The following is a 27,874-nucleotide window of genomic DNA, read 5'->3' as shown; positions in this document are numbered from 1 at the left end:
GGGTCAGTAAAGAGGTGTGGATGACTGTGTATTAATTGTTTTCTGTGTAGGAAGGTGTGTGTTTGTAGGATGAGCAGCATGTGGCCCGCCTCCGGAGAGAGGTGCGGGTGCGGGGGTGGGTATCGGCGGCGGAGAAGGCGGTAGTGCAGGGCAATATCCCTGTATTGCAGGAGGGAGGTTGGCTTGACTACAGGGGCATCGCGTGTAGGCGTAGTGAAAATGGCGACCCGGTGAATTAGTTCGCGAGCACGTACGTGCACCACTTCATTAGCGCCGACGCCTGTGTGGGCTGGTGTCCACAGCAGGGTCACGATGTCGGATGGAGGATTTTTGGAGAGAATTTTTAATGCCATGGGAGAGATGTTACCGCGAATAAAATTGCGGATGGCCTGCTGACAGTCAGAGAGGACGAATTGGGGGGTGGGGCGCTGGGTGAGCGCGAAGGCAAGGGCTGCCTCCTCCGCCGTGGTTGTGTTGCTATACTCGGATACAAGTCAAGAAAAAAGGGGCGTCGCCTAATCCCCCACTTCCACCACCCCCTTCCAGCCAATAGTGTCGCTCTATCAAGGTGACGTCGTGGCCGACCGCATTTCACCTGCAGGCAGCGCTCGGAGCCACGCTTTTCTTAATGCGTCCGTGCCGAAAAGTAGTTCGTAAGGGCGCCTTCACTTTGAGCGGAGATAAAAACCTTAGCTAAAATTCTTTATGTGCCCGTTTTAATGCAATGCGTGAAAGAATTTATCGTCAGCTGCAGTAGCGAGTTTCAATTATATTCCTGATGGTGAATTTCTGCTCTTCCGGGTTTTCCCTCAGCCGCTTGCTTCTGGCAGCTTCTGGTTTTAAGCATTGCCGGCCCCATTTCCCGCCATGGATCCCGAAGAAGTCGCATCTGAATGTGCTTCATCGTTCTCGACTGAGAATTGTGGTGCGTTGCCATCTACGCCACGCCGATGGTACAAGAAAAACAAAAGCGGCCGTGTCAGCTGCAGCTGCGGACGGGAGATGATCCGGAACGCGCACGTTCGTTTGCGGCATCTTCACCCAGAGCGCAGCGTTGAAGAAACGGCCGCGACCGTGAGCGATCTTCTTGGAGTCAGCGTGAGCTTGGTGATGGACGTGAAGAAGGAGATGAAAAATAACGACGGAAATGTTGCGACGCCCTCCCGAAAGCGCCCGCGAAGCGCCAGAAAGAGACGACGCACAGAAGTGTTTGCGGTCGTCCGTGCATCGTTTTTTTCGCAGCAATGAGATTCCGACAGTGAAGGCAATTGCTGCGGATTTCAACGCTAGCGGCGATGTTACTCCTCTCAAGCCATGGACTGTGCGCCGCCTGCTGAATGACATCGGGTTCAGGTATGAGAAGAGGGGCCGGAACTCGCTGCTGATCGAGCGGGACGACATTGTCGCGTGGCAGCAGAAGTACCTCTACGACGTCGCCAGGTACAGGATGGAAGGTCGAAAAATCTTCTACCTTGATGAAACCTGGGTGAATGCGGGACACACGCTATCGACTGTTTGGACGGACACGACGGTTGCTTCCCACCACGACGCCTTCATGCGTGGTCTGACTACAGGTTTGAAGCAGCCGTCAGGGAACGGACAGCGCCTGATTGTAACGCACATCGGCAGCGAGGACGGCTTCGTCAGTGGTTGCCTGCATATCTTTCGGGGTACGAAGACCGGCGACTACCACGAGGAGATGGACGGCACCCGCTTTGAAAGGTGGTTTGGCGCCGTTTTGCCGCAACTGCCACAAGGTAGTGTAATTGTCATGGACAATGCCTCGTACCACTCGCGGCTGGAAGAAGCAGTGCCTACGACGTCTTCGCGCAAACAGGTCGTTCAGGACTGGCTGACGTCCAAAGGACTTGCTTGGGATGAAAAAATGCTTAAAAAGGAGCTCCTCAGCCTTGTGGCCTCTGTAAAGACACGGTACATCAAATATCGTATTGACGGTGCAGCTGAAAGGGCAGGATGTATTGTGCTTAGGCTCCCACCCTACCATTGTGAGCTCAATCCCATTGAGCTCATATGGGCGCAGATGAAACGAGGTGTCGCAGCCAGAAATGCCACATTTAAGCTGGCAGATGTAGAGGTGCTCCTGAGGGAAGAAGCTGCCAAGGTAACAGCTCAACACTGGGCAAACGCAGTTCAGCATGTGATCAGCATTGAAACAAAGTTCAGGGGAGACGGTGGAGCAAGTGCGCATGTTCAACCTATTATAATCCATCTGGATGAAGATGACACGGACTCCGACAGTGACCTATTTGGTATCGAGTCCTTTGAAGATGTGTAAGGCGGCCAGCTATTCGCCAGTGCCGCCTTTGCCCCTTTCAGTTAGTGTGGAGTGCGCAATTTAGCTTAAGTAGGTGTGTTTCCATAGCTGCAGGAGCAAGAAACTCCATCAGACAGCAGAGAAGACCAGACATGCTGTTTGTGTGCGTTATAAAGACTTATTTCTGGAGTTTACTGAGCAGCCTGTGTGTGCTGCGTAACTTGTTCATGGTTGATTGCTTTGATATGTAGCTATGAGAATCAGAAGATGCAATTGCAGTGTTTGGTTTTTATTTCATTTGCCATTACTGAATGTTGTATGCTGTGTTGTAGAGTCGACAGGGATTTTCCAGTATGACAGTGAGGGTGACAAGTTATTTCAACAATCGATGCATGATATCATTTGCTGTAGTGAACCGAGCGGTGTATTGTGTGGTGCTGGCTCAGGACTGGTTGCCTTGATATGTAGCTATGAGAATCAGAAAAGGCTGTTGCAGTGCTTGGTTTCTTATTTCATTTGTTGCGAGTGTTGCAGGAATTAGGCCGAATGAATGCAGTCCTGACAAGACACTGCGTGGCAGACGTATCCATAAAAGAAAATTGTACATCTCGAACTAGAGGAAACCCACACTGTTCCAAAGTATTTTCTGGAAGCAGGGCCACGCTTGCACTATGCGATAGTTTTCGCTGCACAGGGAGGATGGCTATTCGCATGTGTAGCATGAGGTGTGTGCAAGCAGAGTCAAGCGAGTTCGCAAATTCACTTCAAGCAGAATCATCTGCAGTGTGTGGCTCTACGGCTCCTTGTGCGACACTATATAAATGGCTATAAAGGCAAGTTTCACCTACAGGAAAAGACGCTAGCTCGAGTTTTAACCCCACGTTTTTTACATTGTTTGGACTCTTATGCGTGTATTGGATGCAGAAACCAAGTTGCAAATTAAATGCCTACGTGAAAGCATGTAACTGAACATTGTGTGTCCGTGTGGCTGGCTGAGCCAAGTTGTCTTCTTGTAGAACATTGAGAACAAATAAATCTGTTTAAGTGTCTCATTGCTCGTTTCATTTGCTATGCATAATTCAGCAGTGCGTCTGTTTAGCTGTCTGAGCCAAATCTGACAGGATACAACAGTGAGGACAAGAAAAGTTGCTTCGGTGTTTTATTTCTAATTTGATTCTATTTAGCTATCTGCTGTCTTACGCAGGACTTAGGATAAATAGGTTTTATCTGTTGCCTACTCCACTGGATAAAATGCAGAATCACAATGTTAAAAACAATCCCCAAAGCTTTGGGAAGGGGAAACAAGGTTGGTTTCAATCGATCCTCCCATGTATGGGAATCATTTCATGTAGTGCATATTTGGCGAGATTATAAATTTCCTCCTGAACATATGATCCGATTTTGCCTTTGCGTAGCAAGAAAAGTATGATATGCATTGACCAGTTTCAGTGCAGCGATGTGTACCATATGTGTGGTTCCATGCATCAACTCAACCGACATGTCATCAATCAGTGCAGATCACTACGTAACCCTTCAAACAGACTTCATTGCCTGTGTTATGAAGTGGGCATCAATTCATGTTCTGTCATTGTGATTTACACTCCTAATATATGTGTAGACATTGCACGAGTTGAGTTGCGAACAGTGCTGTGGCAAGCAGCAGCTTGCTATTTGACTTGGAGCAGCGAGCTTCTCGCTCCAGCGGCCACTTGTGACGCAACAGTGAGAATGGATGAAATGCTGAGCTGTTTTCCACCCTGAATGCTCTATTTTGAATTTAGAGCACGTGCATGCAGATGACCATTGCAGCAGCAGCTTCTTACTTAAGAGACAAACACAAGGCGGGCAGTGTCTATATAGCTTCAACAATGCACATCTCATGCAAGAATTTGATTTGGTGAACAATATGCATGCGCATGTGTAGAAAAAGCTGAAAGGTGGTTTATTTGATTTCAGTGCTGCGTTTCATGTCTTCACATGCATTGTTGCAGCTGGTCATACCGGTGAAATCTAGCCAATGCAATGTCACTATCGCGAACCACAGCTCATTCACAAAGCATAAACGGGACAATGAAATTGAACTTACAGTGGTAACACTCCTGTGGAATCTTAATTATCATAGACAATGCAAACTCAAAGCAGATGCCTATTCGTGTTTAATTCACAAAGGTTTTTGTCCGAAACAACAACTTAAGGCACTCCAACAAAAAACAGGCGACAAAAACATACTTGTTGCAATTAACACATTTAACAATGGTATCTCAGCGTAACCGAGAAACAAAATAGAAAAGGTGGCATATTAAATCCCATCACGTAGCTAAGCTACAGCTCGTACGCATTCACGGTCAAAAAGTGCGAAAATTCTGCTTCTTGTATTTGGCAACTTGATCACAATTTGGGCGAATACGCTTGCGCCCGACATGGACTTGGGACACACGGCTCGACATATATGCTTTAACGAAATGCAGCGCGCGCCGTCGCGTGGCTTGCGTTTCGCCCCGTGCATACTGTCCATGGCGTTAATAACTTGCAGGTGTAATCTACGAGAAATAAACAAGGAGTTATCGCCCCCTGTCGCAGACACTGGTGCGATAACGTGGGTAGCACAAACACAGGAGGGACTAAACGGTAGAACGGTACTTCACGCTCAAGGCCAAACGCCCGCACAGGATGACGACGACAGCTTCGTATCATACAGCGTACTGCAGTAACTGCAGCGGCGGCTGCTTACCGGCAACGCGAGCGCTCACAAAGCAGAAGGAAAAACACCGTAGCGATTGTCATTACCGAGCATGTTAAGAACACTGCACACAACACGCAAACAAGGAATACGACTGAACGGCACTAAAAATCGTCCTCAGAGAGCCCGACGACGCCGACGGTTTGACGCGAACAGCGGAGGCGGCCATTTTGGTAGAAGTCCGGAAGCGCGGAAGAACATGTTTTGTGATTTCTTCCGTGAGCGCGGCGTGGAGGCGGTCTACCTCGACGTCACGTTGATACGGCGACACCATTGGCTGGAAGGGGGTCCTTTGATGAGGAAAAGCCGCACTTTTCTTGAGTTGTATCCGAGTATAGTTAGGATGGTAGCCGCTGTGACGTTTGGTGATGTGTGTTGGCCAACAACAGCTACACAGTGTGCAGATTTGTGAGGGCAGGGGGTGGCATCAGTGTATAGTGTGCATGGTGATGGTGGGTATCGTTTGGCGTGGGCGTTGGCTCGTGCTAATCGGCGGGCTGCATGGAAAGTTGGGTGCATGTGGCGAGGAATTGGGCGAATTCGGATGCTGGATGGTGGGTGGTAGTATGTTTATAGAGTTGAGAATGTAGTGCCCTGTAGGGGAGGATGCGAGGCGCGTGAGTTGGGAGACGCGGTGGGCGTCTAGGTGCTCCCGTATGGTGTTGTGTATGCCGAGGTTGAGTAAGCGATGCGTTGGTGCGTATGGGGGAAGCAGGAGTGCATGCCTATACGTCTTCCGGAGGAGGGCATCAAGTGAGTCGAGTTGGGCAGATGTAAGGTTAAGGTATGGTTGGTGGTACAAGATACGGTTGAGTAGAACACTGTGTACGAGACGGAGGCGGTCCTGTTCCGTGATGCCGGGGTGTTTGCTGGCGATCCGTCTAATGAGATGCGTGGTTTGGGTAACGTATTTCTTTAAGTGCTGGAGGGTGAGTGCGGGTGATCTGTTGTGTGTTAGGGTGAGGCCTAAGACTCTAAGTTGCTGTGTGTGGGGTATTGGGTCAGAGTGTATAAAAAGTTGGATGGGGGGTTTGGAGGGGGCTTGCTGCGAGGGGGCGTGAAAGTTAGGAGAGCAGATTTTTGTGGAGAGCACTGGAGCGTTAAAGGTTCGATGTGGTCTAAGACTTGGTTGAGGCAGTGTTGGAGTGTGGTTTCAATGTGTTGGTCGGAGCCAGAGTGAACCCACAGGGCAATGTCATCTGCGTACAGTGTGCTGCGTAGTGTGGGTATGGTGAGGAGAGAGTGGGCAAGTGGGATTAGGGTGAGGTTAAAGAGCGTGGGTGAGAGGACTGCTCCTTGTGGCGTTCCGCGGTCTGGCATGTGGAAAAGATCAGACTGGACATGGCCAAAGCGGATGGTAGCAGTACGTTGTGTAAGAAAGTTATAGATATAGTGATAGAAGTGTAGGCCTAGGTTTTGGGATGAAACTGCCTGAAGTATGCTATGATGTGAGACATTGTCAAAGGCTTTTTGAAGGTCCAGTGAGAGAATAGAGGTGTGGTCTTGTTGCGGGGGGTGTTGATGGAAATTATGATGGTACTATATAAGGGCGTCTTGAGTGGATAGGTTGGGTCGAAAGCCGATCATGTTAGGGGGGTAGGCTTGGGTGTGTTAAAGGTGTGCATTAATACGATTCCGCAGGACGTGTTCGAGAAGTTTGCCAAGGCAGGAGGTGAGGGAGATAGGGCGGAGGTTGTGTATGGAGGGTTTTTTTCCAGGTTTGGGGATGAGGGTGATGTTGGAGTGTTTCCAGGTGGAGGGGAGGGTGTGGTTAAGCCAGTGTTAGTTAAAGAGTTGCACAAGGTGTTCGAGGGCCTCCTCATCTAGGTGTCGTAAGAGGGCGTTAGTGATGTTGTTATGTCCTGGCGCGGTATTACATTTCAGGGCTTGGATCGCCGCATGTAGCTCTGCAAACGTGATAGGGGCATCGAGCTGTGGATTGGGGTTGCCAGTGTATTGTGGGGAACCAACAGGGTGTGGTGAGGGCGCTGGGATGTAAATAGAGCGGAGGCTGTCGCATAGGGCAGTGGGTGAGAGTTGAGCGTCCGCTATCAGTTGAGTGGTTTGGTTCCGAGTTTGGGTCTTAGTAGAGCGCGGGTCGAGCAAGGCACGGAGGATGTGCCAAACTTTCTTAGTGGAGAGCTGCCCTCGCATTTCGTCGCAAATGTTATTCGATTGATTCCTGGCTAAGGTGAGTGCGTGTGCTTCGATCTTTGTACGGAGGGTTTGTAGTTTGAGGCGAAGGTTGCGTCACTGTTTATGTTTCCGCCAGCGCTCCTCTATGCTGGTGTAAGCCTCCCAAAGGTTACGGAGATGCGTGTCTACATATTGCACTGGAGGAGCAGGGTCGATGGTTTTCGTTGCAAATAGTTTAGCTGAGAGAAGGTGGATCATCCATTGTTCTAGGTCGGAGTCGGAGGTGGTTTCTTTATAAAGTTATTACGACAGTTGCGACAACAGTCTGAACCCGGCCTTATTCTAAACCCAACTTACCGAGGAAGATTGTAGTATTGCGGCGTTATCGGTAACGATTAGAAAGGTCGAGGCCCATCGCCAATTACTGGATACCGCTATGGTGGTATCCTGTAATGGGGCGCACGCGCGTTGAAGCGATTCTTAAAAATATTGCCGTGGTTGAACGAGCGTACAACAAGTTTTTTGAACGCGCACACAGTTGCACCGCAGGACAAAACACAGACGCTGCACGGCGCATGCGCCGAAGGAGGAACAAACGTCCAGGGAACTTGGATGTAGCCAGCGCCTCTTTGTATCATTTTCTGATGGCACCCGCCCTTACTCTTTCCCCCTGTCTCCCTCTGTGCACGCCTTCTTTCGGAATGAATGAGTGATAAGACGTTTTCACTGCGCAACCGCAGGAGGCGCTGGCCTCACATGGCTGAGCTTGAAGGTCAGATTGACACTACGCGAAACGAGCCGTTTTGTAGGTTTGTACTTGGGGTAATAGAGCTTTCGCTCTAAATTATTTCCGAAACTACATCGCTGGCTGTCTATGAGACCCTCTTGTATGAAACACACGACTCAACTTTTTTTTTATGTGGACTTCTCCCGACGTTGCATTCAGTCGTTGGGAAATGGTCGATCTCTCTGTTCTTTTGCTTCTGAATTACAACTCCGAAACAGAGTTGGAGTAAGCACTTCATGCATGCAAATTCCCGCCGCGGTAGCTCAGTGGCAGAGCGTTGCGCTGCTGAGCCCAAGGACACGTGTTCGATCCCGGCCGCAGTGGCTGCTATTCTGATGGCGGCGAAAAGCGAAAACGCCCGTTTGTAGAGGTTTCAGTGCACGTTAAAGATCCCCGGGGGGTCAAAATTAATCCGGAGCCCTCCCCGACGGCGCGCCTGATACCCCAGGTGTAACTTCGGCGCGTTAAACCCCACGATAAATTAATCTTATGCGTGCGCATGTGGTCGATGTTGTAGTCTTCGTGGTTGATCCCTGGTATCGAGACAAATGGTCTTTATAAACGGCTTACAACGCAGTCACTGACGTCAGCGCGACTGCATCGCTGCACTTCGAAACCAGTTTGGATCAAATTGGATAGCTTGGGCGCAAATGTGAAAAAGAGTTAATTGCCTCTCCGACCCTGCACGAGCGGCCCGACTTTACGTTCTTCTTTTGCTACGAGGCAAGATCGCCAAGAAGGCGTACCGGGATGGAGGTTGCTACAGAATTATCCGCATTAAAAAGGCAATCTGCATAGTGGCTGAAGTAAACATTGAAGGAGGGCTTTTGTAGCAGCGACTCCAGATGCTGCTTTCCTTCTTCATCTCCTGTCATTTATTTACCGGGTCAGCAAAGGGAGAACACAGGCCCCTTTAAGTACTTCCCACGTGACCATATCGATTACCGCGTACGTACTAAATATATGTAATTTTACTGATTTGTTCAGGCCTGCTTGGAAATTCTGTAGTACCACTCAATTATACCTTCTATAATATGAATCAAAGCATTACGTTACAGTCTTTCCGTAAGCTACATACATGTATCTCGAACGGTCCACGCATTCATTAACGATTAGTACGAATAAGCTGATTCTACGCAGTGCTTATTTAGTGAATTGTAGCAACCCGAATAATGCGGTTCGGCCTGCGAATGGGTTCGCGCACTCGTTCGAGGCACAAGCAGATGTTACTGTTCCCATCTGACTCACCGCAGCAGCGCAAATATTGACGGAACACCGGCGCGGTTGCGTTCATCTTGGAATGGCAATGTTCCGAGCAGTTCGAGATCGTATGCCCGGATAGAAATAAAGGGATCGAAAACGACTGAGAAGCAACGTGAAGAAGGATAAAGTGTAAGTGTATTGCTTTCCTGTTTCGTTTATTTGTGCCCAATCGACGAGCTGAAAGAAAGCGTAAGCAACTATATATAATATATGAGAAACATTTACCGCCATTAATGATACGTTATAGTAAACGTCATCTGAGAGGCCTTATAGATGGCGAATTCTATAACGTACTTTGAGCCGCGAAGTCTCTCCACTACAATTCCATCCTGCTCCACAACTCTGCACAAGCAGATAGACACCTAAAGTATACATTCTCATGTGCCATGACGCTGTGCCATGAATCTGTAATCCGCCCTGTTTTTTTCCCCTTTCCTACGTCAATAATTGTTCAGCCGATTTTTTCCCTCAGTCAATTTCTTTCATTCTTTAGCGCATTCGGACGGAACTATTTTGAAAGAGTCAAAATTGTACCTTAACAGATTACACGAAATACGGGGGAAATTCAGTAGACTCTTGTTAAGACGAAGTCGGTTCAGACGAATGTAATGGTTAAGAGGAACAACGCTTTTGCGCTACTTTAACTTGCACAATGCAAAAAACGTCCGCTTAAGACGAATTTCTGATAATACGAACACAGTTTCACGGTCCCTTCGAGTTCGTCGTAACGGGACTTCACTGTAGTCGAAGTAATCGATTTTGTGTCTTGTATGCGTCGTACTACACATACTGCGCGCTCGCAGCGCATATCCCGGTCCGTCGTGGTCTTCTCCTTTCATCGTGAGTTCACGTTACGCAGGAGGAAAAATGCGAACACAGCCCAGTTTCGCGCGAGCGTAGTTGCAGAGCTACTGGGAACAAACAGCCCGCATGCCCGAGTCGGGAGTAGACGACCACGCGTTGACACAATCTCCGGTAGCGCGGAAAAGAATACGGTCTTCGGAGGGGCCTCGCAACAGCCGCGCAGGAAAGTGGTGAGCGCAACTCTGTGAGAACGGGGAGATCCGGCACTTGGTATGCCACGGACGCCGAACTGCGTCTGCTCCCTTGAGACTGCTTAATAAAGCGCCTGCGAGCGCTCAGCGGCCGGCGGCTTTAAATGTTGAGGAGCGGCCCAGGGTTCGGGTACGAGGGGAGGTAAGGCATTGGGGCACCTCCACGCTATCACCACCAAGTGCACTACGTCAGTACATTATGCGTAATTACCCATGTCAACACTACACGATTGCTTAGATGAAAGAGTAAGGGGGAGGGTGGAATGGGAAGATTAAGTGAAAAAAAATAACAGATTGATGGTAATGCAACGGTATATGTGACACGATGCATCGAGGAGGCTGACAGGCCTCCTGATCTAAGTGGTGTTCCCGCAATCGCCTTCTCTTGTATATAAAGAGCGCTCGGAGGCTGACGCGGCGCGCGTCCGAGCCGCGTGTGAGCCGCTGCTCCCCATTTCTCCATTAGGAGGGACAAGCAGCCAAAGCTGAGCCGCCCCTGGAGTGATTTGGCTTGCGTGCGTACGGCGCCTGCCCCTTCCCCCCTTATTCTCCGTCGTTTGAATTATTTAGCGCGGCCAGCACGGCGCGCACTTGCTACCAGCGGCGCTGCGCCGATGTGCATGCGACGAGATCCCGGGACGCGAGGCGGCGAGGCGCCGATGAGGCACGCGCGCGCGTCGCCTCGAGATTTACACCAATGCTCCCTCGCTGCAACGGTGTTAAAACAAGAAACAAAAACGGTATCATTGGATTTTTTGTCGACCTGCTTGGACCGTTTTCTAGGTGTACTGCGGGTAAAACTGCTAAACGAAATAGAGGAAAGGTAAAATGAATGAAATGTAACGGGCCAGAAGTTGGCGCAGCGTAAGCCGTTTTCTCCAGTCGTCGAGGCAAAACACCACGCCATCGCTGCGTCGCAGTAGCCGGGTCAATCCAGCCCCCCGTTGCCTGGTTTTTTAATGTCTTTCAGTAATGGCCAGGGTGCGCCATAAATACTTCATTCCGCTATACTTATGTTCGATTAGCACCTTGATTGCTGGTTCCTTCCATACTGTTCTACTCGTGTAGAAGGCAACGCCTATCTCTCGGTGGGTTGTAGCATATGAAAGGGGAGTAGATGAAAATATTTTGTTCAAATAAAAAACATCCAACGAGAAGCCAAGAACCCGCCCTCCGCGGTGGCGCAGTGGCTATCGCCGGGCTACTGAACAGGAAATCGCGGTTTAGATTAGCGGTCGCGGTGGCTGTTTGGCCAATTAAGGCGGAAAAGAAACAAAAAGAGCGTATATGTGTGAGATAAACTTTGTAAACATGGTGGCCTGAATTACTCCCTATTGCTGGCGCACGTGTAGGGCGCGTAAAACCTCCATCGAAAAGAACCTTCCATGCTTAGTATACTTGTCCGTCTCAGTTTGATTTCAACTCTACGCTCTGAGGCAAAATGAACGCTCTAAAAAGAAACTCTATGCCAGTCAAGCATGGGGGAGGACAATCACATCACATAGCTGTACCTCCTGAACCGTTCCTGGCCACACCGTGTTTTGGCTCGCACCCGAGCTCCGGCGATTGTTTTCCCCGATGGGACATCGTGTTGCGTGCACGTTGTGGTACTGCATAAACGCGCGTGCGGACAGCCTCGCGTAGAACCAGGCCCTGAAAGGGGGCACGGTGTTGCGTGCATGGACGTCGCGGGCGCACTCCTCGTGCCGGCAATGTCCCCTCGTCCTGCGGCCGGCGGCGCGTGCATGTGCGGCGTATCGGAAATCGAACGACGCCCGTGCGTTGCACGCGGACAGACTTGCCGCGACAGCCGGCCGTCGCGTGAGTGCCCAGCAGCCACCGCTGTCGAGGGTATTTATAGACGCGCGATTCGACGGCCGCCGAATGAACACTCTACGCGCCCCGCGCGCGATCGCGGCAGCCAAGTCTCGTCGATGCTGTGCATGCGTAAACTGCGGAGCTCTCCGGCGCCGTATCGCTCTACTCGAAGCCTCGCGTTACGTGTGGAATCATAAATGGGCCGCCTATTTCCCGAGCCTACTTGGCGTACGGCTACAGGTGCCAGTATATATGAAAGCGCCGATGAATGACGTGGATATGGCTAAATTCAGAGAGAAAAAAAAAGGAGGGCCCGTGTACGAAATTGTGTGGGGGCACACAGTAATATCGGCGAATCTCCTTCGTCATAATGTTGAGCCCGCATTATTAGCAGTCGAAATAATAGTCGCATGCTATCGATAAGGTTGACTTTCGTGAGGTAATGGACGTAATATTATCGAAAGTAAGACGTACGCAGTTACAAATATGAATTTTCATAAAGTGTGAACATGGGAACCTTTGCGCTAAAGCAAGATACACCTTCACAATTTTTGAGGAGTGCTCTCAGAATTGTTGAACGGCTGGGGAAAACAAAAGAATTTGTTGACAGACGATCTAGATAATTAATTATCTAAAAATTACAGCTGGCGAAATATCAATGGTTGATAGGCACAGACACTTGGACGAGAATGAATATAAACAGTGGGAGGGGCTTCAACCCGCCAAAGAAACACGTTGGCTTATAAGGAATGCCACCTTTCGAAGCCGCTGTCAGGCAGCGTACATCGGCCTTTTCCACTGTACCACAAACTTCTCTATGAATAAAGTTTCAAAGACGAACGTTCTTCTAGACGAACATACCAGGTGGGGTTCTATTACGCACACAAATTCTTTTGTGCATACGATTGTCTGAATGCGCGAAATGGATTTTTAACTATAGAGAAGAAGCACAAACAGGACGTTGTCACCCCAATCCCCCCACTACCTCTTCCCCCACCCCCAGAAAAAAAGCAGCAAACTATGAAATTACGAACAAAGAAATGACATCAGGCATGCGTTTCCGTCAACGTGTTTGGTGGTCACGCTCTGTTTGGTTGTGCTACGGCAAGTACCCATGCCAGGAAGAGACTGCAGTTGAACGTCGCTTAAAGAACCCCTATTCGGCAAAATTCACCGTCTAAGAAAACTGCTGTTACAGCGAAGGTGGGTATGCCTTGGTTTCCATACGGCTGGTGCGCGAGAAAATCGGCGTAGAACGGTCGGCACCCAGGAGCTAGTGTTCTGTATTTCCTTCTTCAAAATCTTCTGGAGTGACGCTTTTGCCGGTGTTTTTCCCGCCGCACAGCTTGAAGGACTTCCGGAGCGACGTTGTGGCCGGTGTCTTCCACGGACGCACGCGAAGCCAAACTAAGGCGCTCGCCGATTACGTGCCCGTTGTGCTGGTGGGATATTTTAACGTGGACGTCTCACTGCCCGATGGGACCTGACTGCTGCCCTCCGGGGTCAAGCGGTTTGAGTTGGTGAGTTACACAGGCAGTAAGATGCCTACGACGCAGGAGGGAAACGGACAGCCCTAGGTGTGTCCGCTATGGAATAAGGCTCTAGTCCCCACGAGTTCCATTAGGCTAATTAGATGTGAAGTATGCTCAATCTCAAATTACAACCAAACGTATTTTGTTACGTGTGGTCCTTGCACAGTGTCAAGCGTCGCTGGTCATCCTTCTTCACAGAGTGGAAGGGCGCTGAATTTTTTCCGTTGCCTGATTTTAGTTTTACCGAAGCATAGAGCATCGACAAATTAGGGCTTTACAAAAACTCTTGCCAGCAAGGGGCAACTTACTTATATCGGCGTCTGGCTGGAGCAGCGGACATCCAGCGCAAGGCAGTTGAAGGCCATTTTACAATGTAAACAAAAGAGTTTACGCTGCTTTTTGAATGATGATATGAATGTATGCCGGTTCTTTTAAAGCGAAAGCTTTCTTAGTGGGGCCGATGGCGTCCTGTAAAAAAAAAATGTGATGCATTTCCCCATAGACCGGTTGGTCGACCGAAAAGCTCTGATAAGATCTCCGGACACACGGCGCGTGCGTGAAGCCGGGCTTCCATGGTGTAAAAACGGCGACTTGAAAATCGCCAAAAAGGAACCGTTCTAGATAAGACAATACACGTTTCGATCATACAGAAGGAGTACAATGGTATACTTTTATCTCATAAACCACGTGTCGGTATACGTTTAGATTGTTAGATCGTCGCATGGGTTCATTGTTCGTTCGCGATATGGGCCTTTTATGGTTGGGCGATCGATTGGATGCACTTTCCGCCAAGGTTGGACGCACTTAGAGCGAAGGTTTGGCGCACTCTTGACGCGGTTTTGATGTGAGAGAGCGTTCGCGCTTCTCTCAACTTTCTTTAGAAAAGAATGGTAGTTTTTTTTTTTTTCTTAATTTTCAAGCGTCATTACGAAATCATCAATAAGGGCGCATCAGTGCATCATGAAGATCCTTCGAGCCATCGGTGTACATCTACTGGGTGCTTGGACATTAGAGAGTTGTAGTATAGCGGAGAGCCGGCCCGGTACGGTACCCGAAACACCTGCGCATGCGCTAAACCAGTTTTTCCACCCCCGCGCACGCCCGGTAGCGCTGGTCGCCTACCGGTACCATACCGGGATCGGTTTTCCGCTCTGCTAAACTCTCTATTAATCCCTCGACGGTAATGAGGTGGTTCAAGCTGCAGCCCGTGCATACATACACCATTGACTGTCCGCAGAGAGACAGTTAACGTTCACTGCCACCATCAAAACAGAACCACTTCTTCAATACAGAGACATCATGGTACAGTACAGACTTATAGCGGATGAAAATTCCCGCCACCTCATCCTGGGCTATCCAGAAATGACGTTACCACTGCCAGGAGACTGCAGGCGCATGCCTATCCCCATAGCCCTCTCCTCCACGCTATCTACCCGGCCCAATATCTCTCCCTTTGCAATTTCTGTCCCACGCTGGCACCCTAGACCACCAGGTATAGGAGCGCCAACAAACCCCTAACCAACTCCCATCCCCTCACAATCCTTACGTGCACTGCATGATTCGTCCGGTCACCCTGGACCATATAGCACAGCTAACCTTGGTGAAAAGGCCCTGGACGGCAAGCCGCAGTCTAGGTATCCCGAACTAGGGATTCCTTCTTCAGGTGAGTGCCCTGTCATCAGCACTTACACTCATTATAAAGATTTACTTTCTCTCTCTATCTCCCTTGGTACGAGTGAACCGCTATTTACTATGCTGCGTATCCCTGAAGCCATTTGCAACGCGTACTTCAAACCAAGTCTCTGATGGCATAATTCGCAATTTAACCAACCAGCCCCCTATACTGTATTTCGGAGCTACGGCCTACGCGTGCTAACTTACCGGCCCTTAACGTAGTTGAAGGGTACCGCTGAAAGCTCTCTCAATGTAACAACTAGCGAAAGCTTTTAACTCTGCGGGGAATTTTATTTAAAGGGGCCCTGCAGCGGCCCTTATATGACACTTTTCTTTCCTTGCTTCGTGACTGGAAGCCCAGCGAAGGATATATTATCGCCAGCACAGAACGACACGCTGTCAGTTTCTATCTGCAGCAGATACCTTTCCTAGTCTCTGCTTTACTGTTGTAAAAAAATACATATTTCAGTGACTGTGAAACAGTGTTATTACTCAATGAAAATAATCCGGCTAAAAGCGGTGACATTGCTTCTGGGACGTCATGTGGGTCGACGAAAAATGCCGGGACTTTAAAACAACGCGAGAAAAAGACAAAAATATTTTTTTGAGACGGTTTCTACCTCAGCTGATGTACGAGAAGCAGCAATTCTTGGCTGGGACCCGCTGCGGTGGCTCAGTGGCTACGGCGATCTGCTGCCGAGTCCAAGGACACGGGTTCGATTCCCGGCCGAGGCGGCCGCTCTTCTGATGGAGGCGAAAAGCGAATACGCCCGTGTGTTCGAGATTTCGGCGCACGTTAAAGATCCCCAGGGGGTCAAAATTAATCCGGAACCCTCCACTACGGCGCGCCTCATCGCCTGTGTAGTGCCAGCACGTACGTTAAACCCCCCAATCAATCAATTCTTGACTGGGCTATTTCACGCAATCCTGAGCTATGGACTGGACGCTCTTATTAACCATGCTCTAAAAGCGCTTGAGGTTTCGGAAAACGTGTCGCAGGGACTTTTTAAATAGACCCCGAAACACTTTTTGGAAGTTTTTTTTTTCTTTTTTACAAACTTAAACGTTTTCAGAACGCAGTCAACAAGAGTATCCATACTTAGATTAGGGGATTACAAAGTGCCCCAGCCAAATACTACGGCTCTATGCCTATATGAAACAACGTAGAAACTTGCCCAAAACATGCTCCTTTTTCTTGGTCTTAGAATTGTTTGGTGCTTGAGTGATGTCCTTCGAGGTACATCGTGGCTATTGACCGGCTTCGTTTCAGCTACAAAAATAAACGCATTCGACAAAGACCTTAAACAAAACGGCAAGAAAAGCAAAGCAGAAATGTGGAAGACGTGTTTTCTGAGACGAGCTAATCACGCAGTGCCGCTCTGTGCTGACAATACAAATAGCTTTCGAAGTGCTTTTAGGCATGGAGGAATGTGGGAGAGTGTTCATCGGCAGTGTAGCAAGTTCCCTTCAAGACTAGTTTAAATTATTTTGAGGCACGCATGGCTTTAAATCAACCCTTAAATATGTAGTGGATGTTGCGTTTATGGCAAACTAGTGTAGGCCACATTTCCTTTTCGAGTTGTTGGCAGGGGGGAAGGGTAGCAAATCAGTCTGCGACAACAGCGAAAAAAAATTCTATTTACTTTGACGGGACTGAATACAGAACATTGGAGTAAATATTCCCAGAAATTCGTACCCGATAAGTATAAACAGAGTGAAGATTTGGCGTGAATGGCGATCCCTAATGTTAACTCAGTGCGAGACAAGACGCAGATGCAACAAAATAGCTACTTTGAACTGAATTAATTGTTCAAATTAGCAATTCCATGGATCGTTTGTAGCATTCTCGTCTTTTTTTTTTCTTTTATGGCGCATCGATGCTTAGTGTTGTTAATTTCTCTTCGGTGTTTTCCCCAGACGTACATTTACGGCAGCCAGCAGAAACTCCCGCCTATTTACAGATTTCTCCACAGACGATGTGAAAGAGCCTATGCAGCAATGCCGATGGTGAACACTCGCCCATCAAACAAAGCTCGATACCCGCAGAATCCGACCTCCCATGATAGTTCCGTCCCAAAATCACAAACATGTGCACAGACTCCTAATCCACTTGATATCTTCTCGCTACGGGTCTAACGCACTCCTAGGTGACACCCCTCAAACGTCACGGGACGCGTCAATATGCACTGGGCACCTGGACAGACCAAAACGACAGGGATCGAGCGATCTCATCAGTGTGTCTGAGAATGCTCCTCAAAGCCGCTGTCATCGGATATCCAGACTAGCATGACCCTGCAGAGGGAGAAACTCCCATCGGATTTTTTGTTGAGAACCCCTGACTCCACAGAAAACCGCACCCCAAGCTCACTAGGCTATGATCAAACGTTGCTACGACAAGCCCCAACACTCACCTTACTCACACAAACCAGGCTCCACTACCTAAACACATGATGATCCGCTTCCCTTCTGCTCCCTTTGTTCCACTTATCAGGACCACCTATTATTGGACTGGCCGAGCACCACAGGAAGGAGTTGCTGGCCATTGAAGTAAGCCTTCAAGAATGGCGCCTGGTGGCGCACACCAAGATGGCGGCCGGTAGCTTCCTGGACCGAGGAGGCTAGCGGTATCCCCGCCAACCTCTGTTCATTTTGTGGTCTAATAAAGTTGGCATTTATGTATCCCTCAGATGAAGTCGGGCACCATTACCAGAAAAGCGTTGTTCTCACCGTATGTCGCCTACTAATCGGAGGGCATAATCGCCGTTTCTCGCACGTTACAGATGCCCGCCTGTTGATGACAAGTGCCCAACCGGAACATATACTAAATGAATTAATTTCACGAGGAGTTGAATCAAAGTACGTTGAAGCCACTCTGCTCCCCTTCAGCAAGCGCACCAAAAAGGCAGCAAGGGGGCTGACGCTTACAACGTCGACACTCTACGTTTTAATTTTAAAGGAATTCATTGAATGTTGCTCGATATCTGCACTTTTTCCTTCTTGGATACGTTGGTGAAACGACATAAAAAACAATAAACAAATGGGGCTAATAGAAACATCTCAGCTGTTTTAGAGCGCAGCTCTTAAGCGCCCGCCTCCTCTGGTTTCGTGTCGAGGTCGGCTTCGATGTAACCGAGCGAACGAAGAGGACACCGCAGATAGACGAGATAGAGGGAGCAGTATGCTGACGGCGAAAGTGAGGGGGAGGCGGGTAACAACAACATGCGGAGCGGCGGGTAACAACAACATATGCAGTTAATTGGAAAGAAAAAAGGTTGTGTTGGCACGCAGTGCGCAATACCTACAAGGAAAAAAAGGCCAGACAGGAATTTTCCCATTAGAGCCAAATGGGTTAATTTTGAAGCGGAAAAACAAATTTGCGCAACTTGCACTAGTGGTGTAAGGCTGGAGTGAACAACAGGGCTTCTGATCACCTAGCTTTCCCCCACCTATAGCTTTGCCCCGCATCCGACTCACCGGGTGGATAATAAGATGTGCTCCCTTATCGTGACCGCTGTGATGTGGGGGGGACCGACCGGAACAGAAATGAGACTTAGCCCAGCCACGCATAACTTAGCCAAGCTTAAGTACAACTTGGCAAAGCCTAACGTAACCTCGCAAATCCTAGAAACAACTTAGCCCAGCCTAGCATAACCTGTCAAAACACAGAAACGACTTCGTCGAGCCTACCAACAACTTAGCAAAACCTATAGCACAACCTCGCAAAACCTAAAAACAACTTAGCTAAGCTACATAAAAGCTAGGTCACCACAAGCTCCGCTGTTGTCTGCAGCCTTGCAGCACTATAGTGCATGGTGCGCACATTTTTTGAATGGAGTCATAAATTTGCTCAGTTAGTGACACCGTCACTTTAGGCGTTAGACAACGCATCCTAGTGGAAATCAGTACAGTGGAAAATGCGCCCTGCTCTGGGCCTGCGTGGTTATAGTTGTAATTTGTTAGACCCATTACGACTGTTAAGTCGCTCACGGGTAGAATTACTGTTTCTTTCGGATAAGTGTCCCCAGTGATGGTATCGGTGTACGCATTAGACTCAACAAAATACGCTCGCCGTCGCATTCGTGTCCAAGCACCCGCAGAGCGCTGAGAATGTATATTGAAGGGGCGAGATTGAAACCTGTGACTCAACATTCACCATTCAAAACTACGCACAGCAATAAATAAATAAATAAAATAAACGAAGGTTACAGAAAAAATCCTCTTATAATCCCCAAAGCTGCGCTGTTCGGCGTATTCATTAAAGTACAGGCTGGGGTTTCATTGATCTGTCAATCCGCTCAGTTTGGAGATCTCAATCCGACTTACACAGTTGCACTCTAGGGTGCTCCTGTGGTCCAGCTCCACTGCAATGCACTCGGACACCAACCTTGCGCCAAGTTTAGCAAAGCAAATTCGGCAAATGACAACATCGGCGGGGACCATTTGACTCAAAGATTTGGTCTGGGCTATAGCATTGCGCAGTGCAGAACGCCATTCTTGCATTGCGTGATGTCACAGCGCAGATCGAACTTCAGTGAAACCGTATTTTCTTTATGGGCATTCGGCACAATTTTATAGGTTGCATGAATTGGTCAGTCGAGTGGATTGTGGCAAAGCTGAACTACAAGACTGTCTTGGAGCGTTTTGTAACTCAACTGCCCGAAATCCTTGACGTGATTAATGAACTCAAGTTCTCTTCTTAGTTAGTATCTCGACTTCTGTCGCAGCCAATTGAATAAAGAAACATGCTAACATCGCGCTTTAATTAGGATTAAAATAGTTTAAAAATGCTACTAACAACGCCATTAAGTCTGCAATCCTGAAAGCTGCTTCCCGACAACGTCGTCGTGAATGACCAACGCTTTCGATCAAGTGAGATTAGTTTAAGCCAATGACAAGACATAATAAACGATGTCTCAGAAATTCGGCCTCCGTTGTCACATTACGTACTGTATTGCACAACGTTTTGCTGTGTGTCATGTCACGTCGCAGTCGATTTTTGTTTTCAGTCAACTCGTATGGTCGACCTCATTAATCACCATATGCGACTTAAAAAACGCCGTGGTAGTATACTGGGGTGTTTGGTGGTGGATGAGCCCATGGGAGATTTTGGACTCTGGATTGGCAAATTTCGTAGCAGCACCATTTAAAAGGACCCTGCAACACTTTTTTCAACTTTTTACAACATCTCAAACGCCTTTAGAACGTGGCCATTAAGAGCGCTCAATAACCATATTACCGACCTCAAAATACAATCTTGTGATCCAGCTTATTTAAAGGGGTCATATCGACAAAATACAAGTTTATTTTATTCGAAAGAGTTGGTTTTTACAGTGCCCTCGGGCCTTGTCCGGCATCAAACGATGCCTTATTCATTGAGAAATTAAGCAATTTACGCCGTAATTCTAATTACCCCGCTGAATCGTCTGTTTCGTAACGTCTGCGATGACGTATCAAGGTCAAGCACTAAAGCGAACGTAAGTATGCGGACTAGGGCTGCAGCGAACAGCGCAACGCCTTGTTTGTTGTCAGCCCTCCTAGATGGCGTCACCATACCGCTCCGGATCGCTTTCCACCCTCGATTTGCTTTTGACCGGGTTTGTGCCTGGATAATGTTTGTTACGGTTGATAGAGCCTGTTTCGTGAAACCTTGGATATGCTCGATAAACAGAGTCACAGAAGACAATGTCGCTTATGCCAGTAGACCAGTGTTAGCTCAAACCACCGGACGGCTGTGCAGCTATAACCGGCATAGTGCGCGCAGTACGCTCTGGTGATTCTATTTTACGTGTGCGTTGGTAACTTGCATTGTTTATCCCACCATTCTTACTGCTATCAAAAGAATATGCATTAAATTTAAGCGCTAATAGCTCGTTCTGCATGCTTATGATTCCTGTTTAATTTGCGCTGGATTTTGCCGGCCGCAGCCAATCGCACAGCTACACATAATATGTCGTAGATTCTAGTGCAGGAAATTTGGCTAGTGGGTCGCGTGGCCATTTTCTTTTTTCCTAATTATATAGCTGGTTTGAGTTTAGTTTGCGTTGAAAGTGGTGTCAGTGATATTCTAACGAATCAGCCTTTCGAATGAACCAAACTTGCATTTGGTCTCATAGCCCCTTTAACACAGTACACTCTCTTGGCAAATACATGCAAGCCAACAACTAAATTTCGGCAAATGGCGATGTCGAGCATACAATCTGGCTCAGTAGTTCAGTCTGCGCTGTGGTATCCCGCATGACGTTCTGCATTGCGCAGTGCAACAGCGCAGATCATATTTTTGAGTCAAATGGTATGTGCATTGCTGCCACTAGCTGAAATTTGCGTTGTAGGCGGCATGTATTGGTCACTCTAGGACACTGGTGAAGCTGAACGATGGAATTGCTCTATAGTGTATAGCACGACAGATAACTCAGAAACTCGCCCAAAAATATTTTTATATTTCCCGCGTTGGTGTGAAGTCCGGGCGCGCTTTGCGAGATCATGGGACGTCACAAAAGCAATATCTCCGATAAAAGGTGAAGTAATGATGAAGTAATTCATAAGCCACTTTTAAAAAAGTCGCAACTGAAATAAAACTGTGGTAAAGAACAATTTGATGTGGAGGGAAAATCCCAGAACAGTGTTCTCTGGGAACGATGACGTATAGCTTTCGCAGGGCTTCGAGGCATAAAAGAAAGAAAAGAATCGTTATTGCGGCTAATTGTGTTAATGGTCGAACCTACCAGCCCTGTTTTGATTGATTGATTATGAGGTTTAACGCGCCGACGCTACAAGGCGATGAGGCGCTCCATAGTGGAGGGCTCCGGATTAATTTTGACCACCTGGGGATCTTTAAAGGGACCCTGCAACACTTTCGATAAGCGTTTTCACTCTTTCCTTCGCGTCTGGAGCCACTGTAAAAGCTATAGTTATCGCCAGCACGGAGCGGAATTGCGTGATTTGCTCGCCGCACCAGATACGCCTTCCATTTCTGCTTTATTTTTGTGGTTTTATTTTTAAAGTTGGTATCGAAAAGCGTTCATTGCTGCAACTGAAGGAAAACCGACCAACAGCCGCTACATGGCCTTAAGACGTAATTCGAGTGGTCGAAGAACGTCAAGACGGGGAAAGAGAGAAAAATCTTTTGAGCGAGCTTCCAAGTTATCTGATGGGCATAGAGCAGTAATTTTTTGGCTGAGGTACTTTGCGACCCCCTAATCTAAGTAGTCGGTGTGTTGAGTGACTACGTTCTGGAAGCATTTAAGATTTCAAAAAAAGTTGAAAAAAGTGTTGCAGGGTCCCTTTAACGTGCGCCGATATCTTAATTCGCTTTTCGCCTCCATCAGAAAAGCGGCCACCGCGGACGGAAATCGAACCCGCGTCTTTGGGTTCAGGTACCGGGCATGCTTTTACTGCGGAGTTGTTATAGGCTACGTTCTGACCAAAGGTGCGCCCATCGACGGAAGTCGCGTGGACAAATTTGACGGAAAAGCCAACTTCCTGGTGCATGCTCTGTAGCTAAAAATGTATTGCATGTATCTCGAAAAAAATCCTACTGAAATTGCCGCTAGGGAAGCTCTATCTTTATGTCGAGTTTCAGTTACTTGTCATAATTAACACCCCGCGATGCAGAACGTAATAGTTGCACTGCGCACCGCCACAGCGCAGGCCGAACATTTGAGTCAAATTGCATGCTCGGCATCGCCATCGCCGAAATTTAATCGCTGGCTGCATGGATCACTCAATCGAGTACATTGCGGAGAAGCTGCAGCAGGGGATTTTCCTGAGTGTAGCGTTGTGACGCCTCGAAGCACTTCCCGCCTCGACAAATGATGTCACCGGGTGACGTCACGAGCCAGCCTGAACGGATTGACTGATTCCGTCAAAAGAAAACGCAAATTTCGGAGCATTGAGCCGTGGACGTGGCTGAGCCTCTTTGTAGATCTTTTAGCAACGCATTGGTGTCAAAATCTAAATGAATACGAGGAACTGGGGTGGCCCGTTTTCTAATTGGTGCATTGAGAGTTCACGCGGGCTCAAATTGTTCAGTTCTAGCAAAGTATAATAATCCTAATGTTAGGTTCGGCGTCTGGAGCAAGTACGGCACCTGATTTCAGTTCTCTGGTGGAATGCAAACGTTTACTTGTGTCAGCATACTGACTACCCGATTTTTGCTTGTTTCATCACGTACGTTATTAGAACATTTCTTACGTCAAAAGAGTTAGCAAGCGTAAATTTGGAATCTTTCTTTCTTATCGCGAATTAATCTCTAGTTTAAACTTGGTTTTCACGCCGATCAAGAATTGTGTAAGGAGTGAGCCTTTCGAATGAGCCAAGTGTGTGGGCTGCCTGCGTAGGTCCATGAAAGACATTTAGCGGGTGAGGCTAAGGGGGTGTGGCTAAGAGCAAACATCCACAAAAGTTACGATAAAATGATGCCGGCGCGGCGCCTAATGTCCGCTCTGGCATTATTTTTATTGTGTTTGAGTGCGCAGATTTTTCAATAATTTTCCAGGAATTCAACAAGGTGCCAAGGCGCCCTATACGAATCGACATTGTCTCCACCTCCCTTTTCCGTTGTTCTGTATGTAAGTTGAGTATCAGCAGACAAATATATTAAATGTTTTCTCCTGGAGCCGTATAGGGCCTTACATTTGCTGTGTCAGCACGATGCAACATTATGTATCTGCATACCTTAATTTAAGGGCATAAGAGTATAATTACGCTGTAGCCGTGGTCAAAGTTGCCAGGTTTGGCGATTTGTCGCCAAACTGGTGACTTTTAGGGGCTCGTCGCGGCTAAAATTTTAATGGGGTGACTTGGCTACTTTCTGGCACCTTTGAGGACCGGTGATTATTCAAATATTCCCGCGCACTTCCAAAACCTTACGTTCAAGAAAAGAAAACTGGAAGCTAATCATAACAAGAAAATAGGGATGATATGGCAAATTCGAGAATACGCAGGCCCCAAGGAGTCCGTGTCACTCAAAACACACCAACGTACGCAGCTATCTTACTGGCACAATGCGACACTTGTGTTCCTTTTTTAAATATCCGTCAACTGCAGTAAGAATCGCTCCGAACGCTTCAAGCAACGCCTTCGATTGAAAGCGCAATGCTTAGGCAGTTCACGGGCGCTCGAGGTTCCATGCAGACGGTTGGGAAGAGCGCAAGACGGTTTAAATAGGTGCGGGATTGTGAAGAGGCAGCGAAAGGGGCGAAAACCGGTGTGCAGCAAACAAACTTTCTATGTTAGTTCATATAGTTTGAGTACATTACGTAAACTTTGATATTTTAGCTTTTTTTGTAGACCCGTAGCAAGTGATGAATATTCGTGACCCAGTTTCAGTCCTCGAAATTTATGCCTTTTCTCCTACGCAGGCCATAGAAAAGCCTGTGGTTTACCTCGCTTTGGTAAAAATGGCGATTTCTCTGGCTACTTTTCAAATGTTCAGTTAAAAGTGGCGACTTTTCTGGCTACTTTCGACAATGTTCCAGCGACTTCTTGTTCTGAGGACCTGGCAACAATGGTCGTGGTATACGCACTTAAAAGCATCGTTCGGTCTGCTTCACTACAACGGACCTTAATGAGCAAGCGCAGCGATCAAGGCGACAACATGGGGCCAATTACGCGTCACAGCATACGATCTCTCGCGAAACACCTTTTCTGGTTTGTGACATCGTGCAATTGTAGCATGGGGTTTTTGCATTTTGTGAAGTCCACGGGCAGATCAGTTTCGAGTTAAATGGTTCCGCCGGTCTCTTTATTTGTCTAATTCGTTTCGTTGGGCACAGCGATTGGCTATTTACGTGCACTAAAATGAGAAACAACCACAATTTTATTAGAGGAAATATTGTTTCGATACGAAAAATACGAAGACGTAACTAATTAATTCCAACAGTGGGTGCTACGAACGCCCGTCAATGAAGACATACGCGAATGACAGGTGGCGCTGTGGCCAGGGTGGAATCGTACCGACGACGGGCGATATGCGGTATCGTTCATCTCTGAATCCAGTAGCCCCTTGACGAGAATTGGTGGTAGGTAGCACGTTCAGGTGCTTTGCGTGGTACGCATTTGTCCATTTCTCTCAAAGAGATTGCGTTGCGTCCGTGCGCGTCCGTCTCCTTCATGGGAGCCAGATTCGACAAATGGGTGATTATCGGTACAATACTGAAGACATTCATGGTTAGAAGTTATTTGCTACCCCTATTCCTAAGATATTTGTGCAGAAGTAGGTTTTCATTTCATGGACTCCACAGCACGCTTAACAGATGAAGTGCGCTAAAGTAACTGTGGCCGCCGTAGGTGGCGCTAGTGCCCCGAGCGGCCAACCACCTCGAAAGCCTTGGCAGAAATAGTTCCTTAAAGATAGCTTAAATTGTTTCTTTCGGGACCTTATGCAGTGCTTGGCGAAGATTTAGTGCTTCCCTTCGTCTGTGCCGTGCGAATCAAACCTGCAGTCCCGTCCTTCGCGGATATAAAGCCTGTAAGGCATATCTAAACGTTTTGTCGCGTTTTAAAAATAAAAGTGGTAACTATCCCTGAACCATTCTCCAACCCAGATCTTCTTCCTGTCTGATTACCTGTGCAAAAAGATGCTTAATTATACGCTAGTACATGTCTCTATTAGGCCGAAAAGAAAGCAGGTATACACTAGCCGACCAACAGCGATGTTCGCGTTCCGAGGTTCCGTATTTGTGTTGTGTGTCTGTCTGTTACCACGTTGTATAGGTTGAAAAGTTGCAGTGAATTGCCAGTTGGCGCTCATGCTAAACTAGTACTTTTCTATTCACCAGAAGGATATGTTCCTCAGGCTCCGGGGAAAGAGACAGTGCCTTCCAATTCTGCCTCTTTAGCATACAAAGGAGACGCTGGTGCGTGCAACTGCTAAGCAAGAAAGTCGTTTCTTTCCCAACACTTCTAAAGTTATTCGCGAAGCCACGTCGCCTCAGAAAGAGGGATAGGGGGTGGCACAGCAGATTCATTAACTTGCAGGCAGGTTCTGTGATACATTGTATGATGAACTGAAACGCATATGTTCGGGAGCGGGGTGGCCGATGCAGTCATGCCAGCGAATGATGGGAACCATTTCGAACTGAGCTCAGCTTAGACTACAAAAAGCCACTGCGGCATTCCTTGGAATCATCACACTTGCAACTTTGTAGAGCACAACTAAGTGCAGTTATGTGTACACCAGGATATTTTGTGTAGAGATTGTAATAGTGCTGAAGTGCTTGACAACATCTGTACAAACGTTCTGCAGTAGGGCACTCATCGAGCGTCCCCTACCCACGCCCGGTTCACAATGGGACCCAGGATGCCAAGACGAAAGCCCATATCCCGTGCTTACCACTGCTGTTCCAATGAGGTACATAGAAAGCGCCTTGACAGGCTCTTTCTGTGTCCGGTTGGAACCAACGAGACCAAATTTAGTCAGACGTCACAGCTGTTGCGTATTATCCTTCTTTATATCCAAGGCTGCAAGCCTTTACAACGAAAACACTGCGTCACTCGTGGCTCCTACAAACTCAAAAAAAAAAGTATATTGACTATTGGTCTCGCTAAACTGACTATTTATCGGTAATATAGTGCAGTCAGCGGGAACTAGCTCGTTTCCATTGCGTGCATCTGCTGCGGAAACGAGTGTAAACACAGATAATGCTTCTTTGCTGTAATCAAGGTAATTTAATAGGCAGATTCGAATATAATATTGGTGTTTTACCAGTTTACACTCCTTTTATTTTTATTTTTTGCTATGGAAGAATTTCATGTCGTCTATAAAAAGACGTCAGTGTAAGAAGTTCTTGACAGGAAATAGTACACTCAAAATGCCGAAAAGCCTCCATTTTAGACTTAGGATTTGAACAACACATGCAGAGATAATTTCGACAATGTTAGCTTCTTGCGGAGCTCAGGCACTAATTATTTTTATGATAATCAATGTTTATTCGTGATATTTATCAATGAGGCTCTTCCTTCCCAGTGTGTGAAATTATCCACGTGCCGGCTACTGAACAGTGTTTAAGGGCAAAACCCTTCACCGTCGCTTTCATTTGTTTGTAGCATGCGCTTGCGAGATCTGCTGCGTTGCATAATGGAATGTATTCATTTAAACTGTAAAGCTGAAGTAATGTAACTAATTTAAAGAGAGCACCAATGTGCTGGATAAAGAACAAGCGAGTAGAATGCCGAGGGGGCAATTAAGCGGGTGAATGGGGGTAAAACAGCGCTACTCACCTGGACAGCGAGAAAGCTCCCGTCTGGAACCGCCGGCTGCTTTCTGAGGCGCTTTCGAACGGCGTTCCCGGACGGCTGACCCGATTGCGAGCGAGCGCCCGCCGCGGAAATTTTGGGAAGAAAGGATGGAGGGCGAGGGCTCGCCTTCCCCCTCCCTTCCCTCAACTTTTCTCAAGGCTCAGTTGAACCCCCCCTGTTCCCCTCGTTCTTCCTCACTCCTCAGAGCTCGCTACTCTCCTGCACTTATTCCCCGTCCTGGTGGCGGGAATTTTCTCCCCAGAAAAGGGGGAAAGGAGCAGTGTCAGAAAGGGGGGAGTGGCGGGAGAAGCGCGTACGTCACGACTCGTCCCCAATGGGGAGAGCCAATGACGAGCG

The 27,874-nt window shown here is 47.9% G+C and overlaps 1 protein-coding gene across 1 annotated transcript in view; it reads right to left on the bottom strand.

Moving 5' to 3' along the window:
* Positions 1-27,559, bottom strand: part of LOC144145765 (choline O-acetyltransferase-like) — a 236,133-nt gene extending 208,574 nt beyond the window's left edge. Inside the window, exon 1 of the mRNA XM_077677493.1 lies at positions 27,500-27,559. The gene's annotated coding sequence lies outside the window, so the exon portion shown is untranslated. The remainder of the gene's footprint in view (positions 1-27,499) is intronic.
* Positions 27,560-27,874: the final 315 nt, after the last annotated feature.

Source organism: Haemaphysalis longicornis, unplaced genomic scaffold, assembly GCF_048455015.1.
Source record: "Haemaphysalis longicornis isolate Haplotype H1 unplaced genomic scaffold, Haemaphysalis longicornis Haplotype H1 scaffold_1, whole genome shotgun sequence".
Taxonomy (NCBI): domain Eukaryota; kingdom Metazoa; phylum Arthropoda; class Arachnida; order Ixodida; family Ixodidae; genus Haemaphysalis; species Haemaphysalis longicornis.
Note: the sequence above shows the minus strand (reverse complement) of the source record. Positions and strands in the feature narration are given on the sequence as shown.